General features: G+C 36.2%; 1 long non-coding RNA gene across 1 annotated transcript in view; it reads left to right on the top strand.

The window, feature by feature from the left end:
- The first annotated feature begins 5076 nt into the window (after nt 1–5076).
- The window catches only part of LOC135135450 (uncharacterized), a 28571-nt gene continuing 19979 nt past the window's right edge, over nt 5077–13668 (top strand). The window contains exons 1-2 of the long non-coding RNA XR_010281555.1: nt 5077–5216; nt 5286–5361. This is a non-coding gene — a long non-coding RNA (uncharacterized LOC135135450). The remainder of the gene's footprint in view (nt 5217–5285; nt 5362–13668) is intronic.

Genomic DNA, 13668 nt, shown 5'->3' with positions numbered 1-13668 from the left:
TCCCACATCCTCAATCTCCATTTTATTATTACGCCACACACGATATCCCCCTTCTTCCAATCTCTTCGAAGAACCCATCCATCATCATGTTCCAAACCGCCGGTCCACAGATAGATCCTTGTGGACATCCTCTACACACCTTCCTTTCCACCTCATTTTCCCCTCCAACCACACACACTTTCTGATCTCTAAAATAACTCCTCCAAACTTTACTTACACCTAACTTCCATCAATTTACTCAACACCGCATTCCAGCTCAAACGCACCTTTAAAATCAACAAAAATTCCCAACACGTACTTCTTTTCCGACCACTCCACCACCTGTATTCCCAATCCTTTCACGAATCCGAAGTGAGACCTCTTTCAAGTACCCTCACCAATCTCCCCACCAGTACCCTCTCAAACACGTTGCCCACCACACTCAAAAGGCCGATAGGTCTATACGACCTCGGTAATGACCTATCCTTATCCATGTCTTTCAAGAGGATGACCAGTCGCGCTACCTTCCATTCATCCGGAACCCATCCTTCCTCCATACATGCATTAAACACCTTTAACATATACTTCGGAACAGTCTCCCACACAAGCGTCATCATTTCAGGCATCACACCATTCCCGGCGACTTCTTCTTCCTCATACTCCCCATGCTCCTTTCAACCTCATCATAATTCACTCTCTCCACGACACCCTCCACCCCTTCATACAATTCATAGTTCACGGGAACGTCAACTGGGAAAAATTATCTCAACAATACCTCCACGGTATCCCTCCACCGTCCCATACGCCTACCAGTCCTTCGTTCTTCTCACTCCTACAGAGCTTATAAACTGCACCCCACGGATCTGCATTGCCAACAAACCGGACAAAATTCCTCCACCATAAGACCGTTGTCTCCTTGATGGCCTTTTTATAATGTTTGAGCCAGCCTTGGTACTCGAACCTGCACCTCTCGTTTCCGTCCAAATTCCCTTCTCGTGTACGAGTCAACTGCCATTTTTTTCTTGCTTTTGCAACTCGACTTTTTAAGTCCTTTAGTTGCTCGGTCCACCAGGTTGCTCTTTTACCTTTACCCCTCACAAATCTTTTTGTCGCCTTGTCCATAGCAATGCAGATCCATCCGTGCAGGCTTTCTAGCTGCTCCCTACCCGGGAGTCTCGTGAAGCTTTCAGGACTGGTCATATAGGCCTCCCTTCCCAATTCTGATATGAACATCTCCCAGTTGACGTTTCCCATGAACCACCCTCTCCTCTTTTTTATTTTCTTATTGAACTTCCCTCGCACATCTTCCACACCGATCAATATACAATTGTGGTCACTCACACCCCAGTCTTCCTTAACCTCCCACGTGTCACACACAAAGCTCTCCAACCAGCCACCATTCACTACCGTGACGTCTATGTCCGACTCTCCCATTGGCCCGATCAGATGATCTGTTCAAAACCTCCAAGTCCAATTCCCCAATTAACTCTTCTAATTCCCGACCCCTCCTCTCACTCTCACGACCTGTCCTCACATACTTACTATAACACACCTACACCTTCCTGATCCATTCCAAATACGGTCCAATCTCATCCCCATATCGACAATACACAGACACCACACACATGTTACCCAACTCACAGTCTATATTTACACATACACCCAAATTTTGACCTTGCACGCTTATTTGTACAGCATCCATACCTCTATCATCTATTAACACTGCAGCTCCACAATCATCAGCGGACATATACACTCTCATATCATCAGGCACACCAACAACCCGGCCCTCTCTTGCATACAGTTCCTGCAAACAACGCCACCCTTATATCATTCTCTCTCATACATACCTCTATGCCACACATCACACTATAACAACTCTGACAATTTGCTTGCAAGATTTTAAGGCCCATAAATAAATTTCCTGACCGCACTCAGCTACTGTACAAATATCGGGCATATACTGGAAAACACCGAGTGGCCAAATTCCTTTCCCGCTACCTTACAATTCCTACACTGGTCAATCATCGCCTTACATTGTTTCCCTACATGTCCCTGTTCCCCACATTTCCTGCAAACCTTATTTCTGATCTTACAATCAAACGCACCATGACCGTATCCATAACAGTTATAACACCTCAACATATCGACCCATTCTTTCCATTTAAACGAATGCCAGCCAGCATACACCCTACCCTGGTCCAAAAATACCTCCCTAAATTTAGCCGTAACCTCAATCACAACATTTTCGAATTTTTGGCTTACCTTACCCGTTCCTACTTGCCCGATCCTCTTCCCAACAATTCTAACACTATCCCCAAACTGTTCCTCGGCCATCTTCCCCACGTAATTTTTCCGATATATCGACTCAACCAATTCCTGATTCCCCATTTCCACAGGTACATCATACAACATCATCCTAAATTCTCTCCTTTTCACATCTTCCGTGGACCAGTTCGGGTTTGTCTTAACCACTTGCTTTATCACCTCTATCTCCTCCTTACTCCTCGTCTCAATTATTAATCCACCACTTCTGTTCCTCCTCACATTTTCCACTTTCACGTCTACATCTATTTTATTAACTTTCTCTCTAATCTTATCACCATCTTCCCCAGGATCCTTAGACTTCACCATAACAGAATACGTTTCCTTCTTTCTTGGCACTTCCTTACTATCCTGCCTAGATCTAGCACCTCCGACAACTCCAGCGTACGTCTCCCTGTCCGTCGATTCCAGTTCTTTAATCCTTCCCTTCATAAAACTATTCTCAACCGCTAGCTCCAATGCTGTGGTCTCACGTTGCCCCAAAATCCCAACACCTGGTCAATCACCGTCTTGCCAACTCTACTCGACTCCAAAAATAGGCACGCCCGCAAGGACCCCTCTAAAGGCCTTGATAAAGAAAAAATCATCCTCGGCTACCGGGGCAACTCTTCAGCCTGTCCCAAGGTGTCTTCATCCACACCAAAGGATCACGTACCCGATGTCGACGGCAGGATACCACCCGATCCACTACCGTTTCCTCTCGTTCTCGAACCTTTTTCCCCAGAATCTCCTCGACGCACCCAACACTCGCACCTCTTCTCACGACTCCCTTTCGCGCAGTCCCCGCTACTCATCCTCGCAACTCTGCGCTCACCGGGGCAATTTTGAAATAATAATCTTGTGTAACGTTTTATCGTTAGAATTACAATCACTGCAAGTTAAAATAATGATATGAGTGAACTGTTAAAGGAGAGGTAAAAGCATGCTACGTGTGTGCTTCAAGTGAGTTTTTCCATTAGAAAATGTTTACATATTTTTAGGTAGGATTTATTCGGTGAAATTTTGAAATGACATTATAAATTTTTTGGGAAGGGATAAAAGAAATAATAAATAAATTTTGATTAACAACTTACAATGCCTACGATAATCTTACAACGCTCGTAAGGTTCCAGAGCATTCGATTTTACAGTTTCAAAGTTAAATTGCAAAATATTGTTATAGAATTTTGATTTTTTTTCCAAAAGTTTGACGGTCTATGGTAAAGAATCATCTCGGATTCATCAGCTGCAAGTGCAGGAATATCTTATTTTATAAAATTTAAATAACATTTACTAAATTTTGGAGATGACGTCATCCCATTGCTGATGCAAATTTTGGTTAGTGTTTTACCATCTCCAATTTTGTATGTATATTCGGAATATCAGAATATACATATAAAATTTGACAACAATCGATAGACAAGACGGAAACGGGAAATGTTCCAGCGGTCATAAAACGTCGAGACAACATGAAATTTGAAAGTCGCCCGATGGACTCGATTACTATACTTCCTTACCTTACACTCAGGAAAAAAATTATGAATCACGCTGAGAAGTTGTATAAATAGTCATTATTTATAATACGAGGGATGTAGGTAATCGTTATCAGTGGAAACGATGTTTGCCCCGAGGGTTAGCGAGGCCAGGCAAAGTAGTCCTACATTGGTCAACAACATTGAATTCCGAGTTGTATATACCATTTTTTTCCACTTCCGGTCGTAACTTTAAGTAGAAAACTTGTTTATTAAAAATATACATTATTATATATACAAAAATTGACACAGATGGCGGATAGACAGACAGACAGACAGTCGCCCGTTGGACTCGATTGCTGTGCTTCTTTAACTTACGGTAGGGAAGTAAAAATCATTGAACTCAGCAGTTTTTGATTGTAGAGAAGTAGAAATGTTTTCCTTTATTACAAATATTACAATGCTGTTTCAATGCATTGAAACTGCAGGAGCACACAAACGTGATAAAAAATTAATTGTCTATATCCTCGTGACGTCATTTCAAAAGTTTTTGCAGTAAAATACTTTTAGTGCTACCAAATACCTTTATTAAATTAACATTAATCCTGCAGAGAGAATGACGGTGCTGCGTAAGTATATATAACCGTTCTGATTTTTTTTATCAACTTGGTTATTTTTATTAGCATACACAACTGAGCTCAAAAAACTTTTCTGTGAAAAGGGTTTTGTGCTATTTTTTTGTGGACGATAGCTTCACATTAAGTATAAAAAATAAGCGCTCCAACAGCCTATTTACAACATGTTGTTGATCTTAAATAAGCAATTAAAATGAAGGCGTTTCCCCTTTTTTGTTTTTGTTTTTATTTAGCAATGCATATTTTAGTTAAACTTGTTTTTGGGAACTAATCACCCGTACACTATTTGTCTAAAAATGACTCCCAACATAGCCATAGCCTTCAATCTTGAATACACCTTCATGCATTAACGTCGGTGGTACTTTTTCTTACATGAATTTTGCTTTCTTAATTTCATACCGAAATTTTAGGAATTTGCGGTTCTTTTAGCTAGATAATAAGATAAACACATTCTCAGAAAATATACAGTTTACCATTAAACATCAAATTACTTATCACATAAATTTTACAAATATAGCAACGAAGATAAAAGTACAAACAAACATTTTTCATAGTCGCTCAATTTAGGAAAAGCTAATGCGATGACGAAATATCCAAGTAGGCCACTTAAGTACACCAAAATCCTCAAGCACTTATTCAGACGTACTCATTTGGACACCTGTGTACATTTTAAGTGCGTTTGCACTGTGAATTAGCACGCAACAAGTTCGCGCACTGTGGCGAATCATGTTTTTACGCGCTTACTTACCACAGCGACCTCAATGAGAATACGTATTGGCAGGTGTCTTTTATATTACATACATACAATATATATGGACAGATATAATGTAAGAATAAAAACCTGCATACACTTAGACTGACTTAACTGATGACTTAACACTTAACATTTATTTTAGCTTAGGATGATCGCACAAATTCCTACGTCCTAGAGCTATCGCTGTGTAAAACGGACGACAGATAGATACAAAACAGGTAACTAGGAAGAAGGTCCCAAATCAGATTTCAAAAACAGACTAGTTAAATTTTTAACTGATTATGGTAAAATTATAATTCAAATTTGGAGGTAACCAGTAAAAAATATAGCACACTTTTGTTATAATGTATTCATGCAAATTATGCAAAATTTAACATAATATCAACACCACAGTGACAGCGTATTAATTACCATCGAGGTCAATTTATCATTGTCAATAGTCAATACTACAACAAAATAGGTATACAATTTTTTGCGAGTGTTCGTGATTTTGACATTTACTTTGTGTAAACTTGCAAGTATGATACATATATGTAATTAAAAGTAGCACTGCAAGTGAAGTAAATATGCATAAACATAATATTAGAATTTTTAGACAAAAAACGTAACAATTTGTTTTTAGTTGTTTATAATAGTGTAACATTCTTCCTTGCCGAGCGTAAGTTAAGTAAGCATTATAATGGAGTCCATCGCGCAACTGGCTGCTGCTTTCAAATTTTCTCGATAGGTCATGACCCCTAGAGTACGAAAAAATATGTCTCCCGTTTCCGTCCGTCTGTTTGTCTGTACGCTGTCTGTGTCAATTACTGTTAGATGACACTGCCGGACCGATTGTTGTCAAATTTTAAATGTGCATTATGCATATCATGTAGATCGTAAAACACTAACCAAACTTTGTCTAATCGTCCCCACTAAGAATGTGCTGACGTCACCTCAAAATTGTATATAGCAAATGGGTTTAAAATTGTATAAAATAACAGCTCTACACGTGTAGTTTATGACTCCGAATTGAGTTTTTTCCCGAAACGTCCAGATTATTGGAAAAAAAAATCAAAATTATAAAACAACCTTTTGCAACTTAATTTTGAATCTGCAAAACTGAATGCTTTAAAATCATGCAGATTTTTAAAGTATGGTCAATTTTTAATTAAAACATATTTGTTTATACCCCCAAAAAATTGATGACGCCACTTTAAAATTTTACCGAATAAAAAAGTAGGTATATCTGTTTATTCCCCCCAAAAAATTGTCGATTTCGTCTCAAAATTTTGCCGAATAAATCCTACCTAAAATGTGCAAAATATGATGAGTTTTTACTTGTGATTTGTCAATGGATTCATATTTTTAAGATTTGCTAATGCAAGTGGCTCAAAAAAATTTAATTAATGAATCAATTTATTTTATTAATCAAATCAGAAACACCTCACTCCATTGTCCTCAAAATTTGAGAATACAAAACTGTTTTAGTATTACACTGCACCATTCAAGTTGATATACGTGTACTTGCAAAAATATTGATGACATCATTACAAAATTTTGTAAAGTAAAAGCTTATTTGAAACATGCGCGTAGCAGGCTTCGTTATATTTACTTTAACATTACATAAATGTTTATTTCAACTTACAGGGGTTCTCATAAAAAAAATTGCAAAACCAAATTTTACCAACTTATTTTTGAAAATGATCTGTCCCTTTTATTTTGCAAGTAATAAATTTTACATACCTCACTACGCACATAAATTCCTTTTCAAAGCAAAACAGCTGAAAGTGAAACTTGATCCCTAAATAACTTTTTTTGCCACCAGGAGTAAAAGTTATCTCCGCAACGTCCTTTATACAACGTAAGTTCAGTTTTATTAACAGTATTTTACTCCTAGCATTTTTATTTCATTTTCGACAGAAAAATGTTTCCACTATGATTTATGGATTTTTGCAAGCTATAAACACTGGTGATAACCGCGTTCCAAAATTTTTAAAGATCCGTGGACATAAATGTAACCAAAATTTTAAGATTTAAGTACAATGTGTTATTACTACTTGATCACGAAGGCCATACATAAACTTAACCTTGTTGGAAATTTATGATGACAAGCTCTTGTTGGTCGTTTTGACCTTCACAATTTAAGGGTTGAATAACGTTTTGCGAAAAATGAAATTTAGAGAACCATTCCCAAAGACTGGCTGTGCGTTCGCAGCAGCAGTGGAAAAAAATATTGAAAATAATTTTAATTTACAGATTTCGAGAAAAACTTAATTTTTTCGTGGATGAAACCATTTGCTTCTGTTTTAAACAGGTAAAACATTGTACAGGGTTTTTGTAAATAATTCGAAATCAAAGTAGGTCATGGAAACGTGCCGTCTTTCACTTTAAATAGACTTTACTAAATACTGCCCCGACAAATACCACACGCATATGTATAACTGGTTGCCTACCACTTTGTTCAAGGCACATGTTCATTCTCTTTTTAATTTCAAAAATGCTCTGTAACATCCTTTGGTCAATACTTTGGACCCATTCAATTTCTTGTTGGAACAAGAACAAGACTATTGAGAAAATATTGTCAAAGATGTTTGCGGGTTCTGCTCAAGCCGTCTTAAATCGTCAACAACTTCTTCAGATAAATCTAACGATGTTTCTTGAATTATCAAATCACGGGATTTGACCAGATATTCTTGCTTACAAGCGGTCACAGAATACATCCACTTTTCGTTTACGAATGTCCCATTGCGACAATAAGACATAACAATGAATGTATCTTGTTCAGCAGAATAAACCATTAACTAATAATTAAGAAAATAATAAAAAAAATAAAAATTAATAATATAAATAATTTTGATGTTATGGCAGTTCGCGCTTTTACATTCCTCGTGAAAATAATTTCAAAAATCTGGTAATAATGGCCAATTTTCGTTTGTTAAGCATTCCGTGACCTCAATCCTTATTATAGACCTTGGTCAATAATAACTTCACTACCATTATACAGGGTGTCTCAGAAATAAGTACATTAATTTTAATCAGTTATAGAGCTCATTGAACTCAACAACTTTTTTTAGTAGAGTTTTGTCAAGAACTTTTTAATTATCAAGTTAAAAATTGTTAAAGTTATACCCCAATTAAGGTTACCCGCCCATGGACAGTTACTAGGATACGTATTTTCCTAATCTTGTCAATGTGACAAACATTTAGGGCCGGTTGCATAAACGCAAATCAAATTTAATCTCTGATTAAGAACAATTGTAACTATGATAATAACAATCGTTACTATGGAGTTAATCAGAGATTAAATTTGATTTGCGTTTATGCAACCGGCCCTTAGAGAGAAATTGAAAATCCTGCTCCCTAATGGCGTACGGAATTTCATCGGCCCAAATGTGGGTGTTGAACACCTTCCCTCGTGTAACCGACCTCATCAGTTGATGATATAAGAGATACAAAATTTGCTTGTTCGTTTATTTTTCTATTAACCCACTCACAAAAGTTTTGCCTACGTGGTAAGTCTGTTAGTTTCAATAACTGAACTTTCTGGTCCTGAAAGGGGTACATTTGTTCTCTGAGTATCCTCCAAATACTACTCTCCGATACATCACACTAGACAGTGAGGCGTGCTAGTGCCCGGTCGAGCTTCGACACTCTTCAAAACAGCCTCTTCAACATTAGTAATTCTATTACTACGTAACTTACCCCGATCCTGAGGTGCCGGTTTAAAAGATCCGTACTCTCGAAAATGCTGCAACGTTCTTAAAACTGCGCACATTTGGCAGACGACGATTTGGGAGGTTTTCTGAAAAAATTCGTTGGGCGCGAGTGCCGTTTCCCCTAGCTTCACCGTACGTTAAAACGATATCGGTGCATTCCAGATTTGAAAACAAAGCCATTTCAACACATTTCGTCTATAAATTAGAAATCTGTGCCAAACAAACTTTAAAGAGACAACATTTAATAAAAACATTGACATAAAAATGATTGTCAGTGTCAAAACGGTTGCTACGGTACCTTCTTCATTGTTGTAGTGTTGCTATTATTTAAGTTATTATTTAAGGTGAACATAGACGGCTCGTGAATATATGGGTGGGAAAATTCGAAATTCAACTTGAGTTTTCGAAAAAATGCTAGATAAAAAAGTTGTTCCGTTTCACGAGTTCTGTTACTGGTTAAAATTAATGTACTTATTTCTGAGACACGCTGTATATTTATATTATAGACCTTCGTCAATTATATTATAGACCTTGGTCAACTTTAATTATCATTATTGACATTGGTAGAGAAAAACGAATTCACTACTCACAGACAAGCATGATAATGGTGCATTTCTAGGCTACTAGTGAAAAAACAAAATTTTCGTACGCAAGCATCAAGAGTTTTGTAAACGTTGTTTTGTTGTTTTGAGCTTGGATCAACGAGAATTACTGTAATTCACACTTGCAAAACGGTAAAACAACAAAAACAATGACTTTAAATGACATGTTACACATGACATTAATGACAAGTGAGAACTGTCATAATGAGGCATAATTTCAGCGAAGCGGGATTTTTGAAATCCATGGCCAACTACGCTCTTAGAATCATTTATAAAAACCCTGCACAGATGCGACAATAATTATCGTAATGTGTCCAAAATTTTGAAAACAACTTTTTAAAATGAAGCTAAATTATACGTAACTCCTTCAATTTATTTTTTAATCCTGCCACCTCTGTCATTTTATTTGCAGTAATACCGAAGTATCTCTACAGTAGGTATATGTAAATACTCCTATGATTTACTTCTTGGAAAGTAGTTTTCATAACCTAGTGGATTATCTCTGCTTTTTTGGCTAGACAGAACTTTTCCGTTTCAAAAATCCCCTATTAGCTTGTGTTAGCGAAGTAAATGGGACTTTTAATAAATATCAGCTGAGTCTGTCTACTCATGCACAAGCTGTCTTCAAAGGTTTTTCTACTCTTCACTGATTTTGTGTTTAAAACTGATTTAATACATAAAAATGAAAATCCGTTCACTTTAATAGATAGGGTGTAGGGTTTTCTCTATTCATCTATGTGAGTTTTGTAGTGATAATAATACATTTAATAGTGACTATCTAAGACAATCTGACAATAGTTTACCGTTTTCTTCGTCTGTTGATAAGCTCTGCTATGCAAGTATTTTTATTTGAACTCAGAATGTCAAGGCAAATTTCTCTTTTGTTCTTTAATTTTGAACCCTGCAGCTGCTTTCTCACCCATGTTCGCTTATTGTTTTATGGAAGTTGTATGACGTGTAACAGACAACGCACACGTCAAGTGTGTGTCCCAATTATTTCATTTTTCATAGACATAAATATCAACATGACTGTGTGCCTGTTGTGACAAGGTAGTTGAGGCCCACCTGATAGTTAACTCTACTGTTTGTAGAAAAGTTTATAGAAATGAGTGTGTTAACAAAATTGCAAAAATTAGCTAAAAATGTGGATTGCTTTGTGCAAACAAGAATTGTGTTGAAATTGGCGTTTTCCTCAAGAGCCTTAAAGCAGTTATTGTTGCTTCAACAGGACATAAATAATATGAAATTAAATAACCAACTGAAATCAAATGGTGAACAAATATGTTCATGTCAAACAAGTTTTATCTAAATTAAACATTTCAGAAGTAGATGATTTCAAGCCAATGACATTAGGGAAATTTGATAAAACCAATGATACTCGCGGTCGACCACTTAAAATCACCTTATCTTCAGAAAACTTGGTTTTAGATGTTCTTCGATCTTTTGTAAAAGTAAAGCCAGAGCGAAATGGTGTATCTATGTCGCTACGAATAAATCAAACCCAACGGAAACGAAATACCTAGAATAACTTTAAAAAGGAATTAAATCATAGGATCGGTGATGGTGAGAACAATAAACTCGCCCAACAAAAGTGTTGCTACATTTGACATCTACTACTAGAACGCACAAGATCTTCGCTAAAAAGTGATGTATTTCTATAATACAATTTCGAATTTTGCTTATGAAATTGTCAATATAACAGAAACTTGGTTCAATAATTATGTATTTAGCTTGAACTTTTTCCAGCAAATTACGATGATATTAAATGTGATAGAAAATTCGAAATTGTCAATCGTTGTTTTGGTGGTGGTGTTATAATTAATTGGCCGTATTAAGTATTACCAAATATGCTATATTTGATATATCTGGTATATCCGATGACCGATGCCGTCCTATTGGTTGATATAATTGTTTGCAAATGTAATGTCCAGACTTCGGCATCGCAGAAGTGGTCCGATCGCCAGCGCTATTGCAGTCGTTGCCTACAACTTCGGGAATTCTTAATAACAATGACTACTTTTTCTAGGTTTTTCTCCGTTCTCCTAGATGAAAAAAAAAATACTTTAAAAATTAATTACTGTTCAACATGACAATTTTTGTCATTTTTAAAACTGATTGATTCCCCATTACTTCAGCTGTGCCTAACTCTGGTAATGTCAATGCATTTTCTTTATATCTTGTCGCGGTTTATGTCTCTCCTGACATTAGATATTGTTGTCAATCTAAAACTGTTTCCTGATTCCATAAAAACAAAAAAACCCGGAAAACGATCATGTATAAAAGGGTGTTTTTTAGCTTTTAAACTATACATCATTTTTACAAAAAATCTGGATGTCTAGGGTAAAGACTCAACTTGTTATTCATAAACCCCAGGTGCAGGATGTTATTTCATTCAATTTAAACAAAATTTATTTCTGTAAATAATGCAGATAACGTCATCCCATTGTTGTTGGGGGATGATCAACAAATTTTACCATACAATCTACACTATATTCATAACACACATAAAATTTGATAATAATGGGTCCAATAGTTTCGAAGATTGTCTGTCTAATAAAAATCGACACAGACGACAGATAGACATACAGAGAGACAGATAGACGAAATCGGGACACCTCTGTTTTCGTACCTTAGGGGTCATAAAACGTCGAGAAAACATGACAGTAATCGTTCGTCAGATGGACCATATTTTAGCTCATGTTCAGGAAGTAAAAAATTGGTCGAAGGTTATTTCCACAAAACTTCCTCAACAAGTTCTGCTTCTTTTGAAAAATTATAAAAACTGATTTTGCGAAATTTACCTTTTTTGACAACCTCTATACAGAAAAAATAATATAGATAATATTAGCCACAGTATAAGAGGGAAAAAAGGGCCCTGTCGAGAATCGAACGCGCGACCGTTTTCGCGTTGCAAGTCCCCATAACCAGTTGCACCATGGACCTTCTTGGCCGCCGTTGCCGTTAAAAGATTATTATAACCAGTAATTTTTTTGCGAAAATTTAAATGCCTAGGGGAAAAACTCAAAGCAGATTCATACACCACAAGTGTAGAAGTATATTATTGTATAACATGTAAATAATTTTATTTATTTATTTATTTATTTATTTATTCATTTATTTATTTATTTATCAAAATCAACGAAAGAACAATAACAAAAAAATTAATCAAAAAACTTTTTAGAGGACGTCTTCAAATTGTTGGTGGGGCTGATTAGCCAAATTTTGGTTAGTGTTTTACTATCTACATGATAATACTAATGCACATACAAAATTTGAGAACAATCGGTCAAGTAGTTTCGAAGGTTATCATCTCTCTAATAAAAATCGATACAAACGACAGACAGGCAGACAAACGCCAGACGGGAGGCCTATTTTTTCGTACTCTGGTGGTCATCAAACGTCGAGAAAACATGAAAGCAGCCATTCGCCGGATGGACGCTACTACAATACTCCCTTGGCTTATGCTCGGGAATTATAAACATTTTTTGATTTATATCAGTAACATTATTTGCAGCGTTTGTAGTACAACTATGCAACACTGTTTTTCCAAGATTTCTCTTAAAATTTGCATTAAAATACCTAAACAAAAGTAGACGAAAATTTTCTGGGACATACTTAGTCCATCGACTATTTGCTTTACACGAATCTGGTTTTTGTAACTTCGAATTTGTACCAACCATATGCTTGTCTTTGGCGCAACTGTGCAATATGGTAGACAGATTGTGGGAATTGAAAATAACTCAAGCTAAAATAAGCCAAAACACAAATCAGTAACGACATATTGTGTACAGATTTTGAATGCCACTTGGTCGTTTTTAGGTAATAAATTATTAAATTGTTCTCTAAAGAATTAAGGCTTTAGTTATCACAGTTACATAATTCACATCGCAACTTAACACCCTATTAAAAATAAATTCTAGTTTCTATAAAATTACGTGGCCTATGCAATTTAAATCTTAGGAATGTTACCAAGTTTAACAATAATTTTCAAGTCCTTTCGTCGCATAAATTTTTATACATGAACAGTGCTTACAATAGAAATGTTTTATGAACAGATTTCGGCTTTTGCAAATTACAGAAAGTAGATTGACGCGAATTCATATTAAGCGACAGTTTTAAAATACTCCCGATCGGACTGTGGCAAGACGTGACTTAAACTCGGCTGTCCAAAAATAATTTTCCAAACAAACACTGACCATGTGTCTGCAATGACTCATTCATTTTGATT

The sequence above is a fragment of the Zophobas morio genome, unplaced genomic scaffold (assembly GCF_036711695.1).
Source record: "Zophobas morio isolate AGI-343-1 ecotype UQ-CSIRO unplaced genomic scaffold, CSIRO_AGI_Zmor_V1 ptg000024l, whole genome shotgun sequence".
Taxonomy (NCBI): Eukaryota; Metazoa; Arthropoda; class Insecta; order Coleoptera; family Tenebrionidae; genus Zophobas; species Zophobas morio.
Note: the sequence above shows the minus strand (reverse complement) of the source record. Positions and strands in the feature narration are given on the sequence as shown.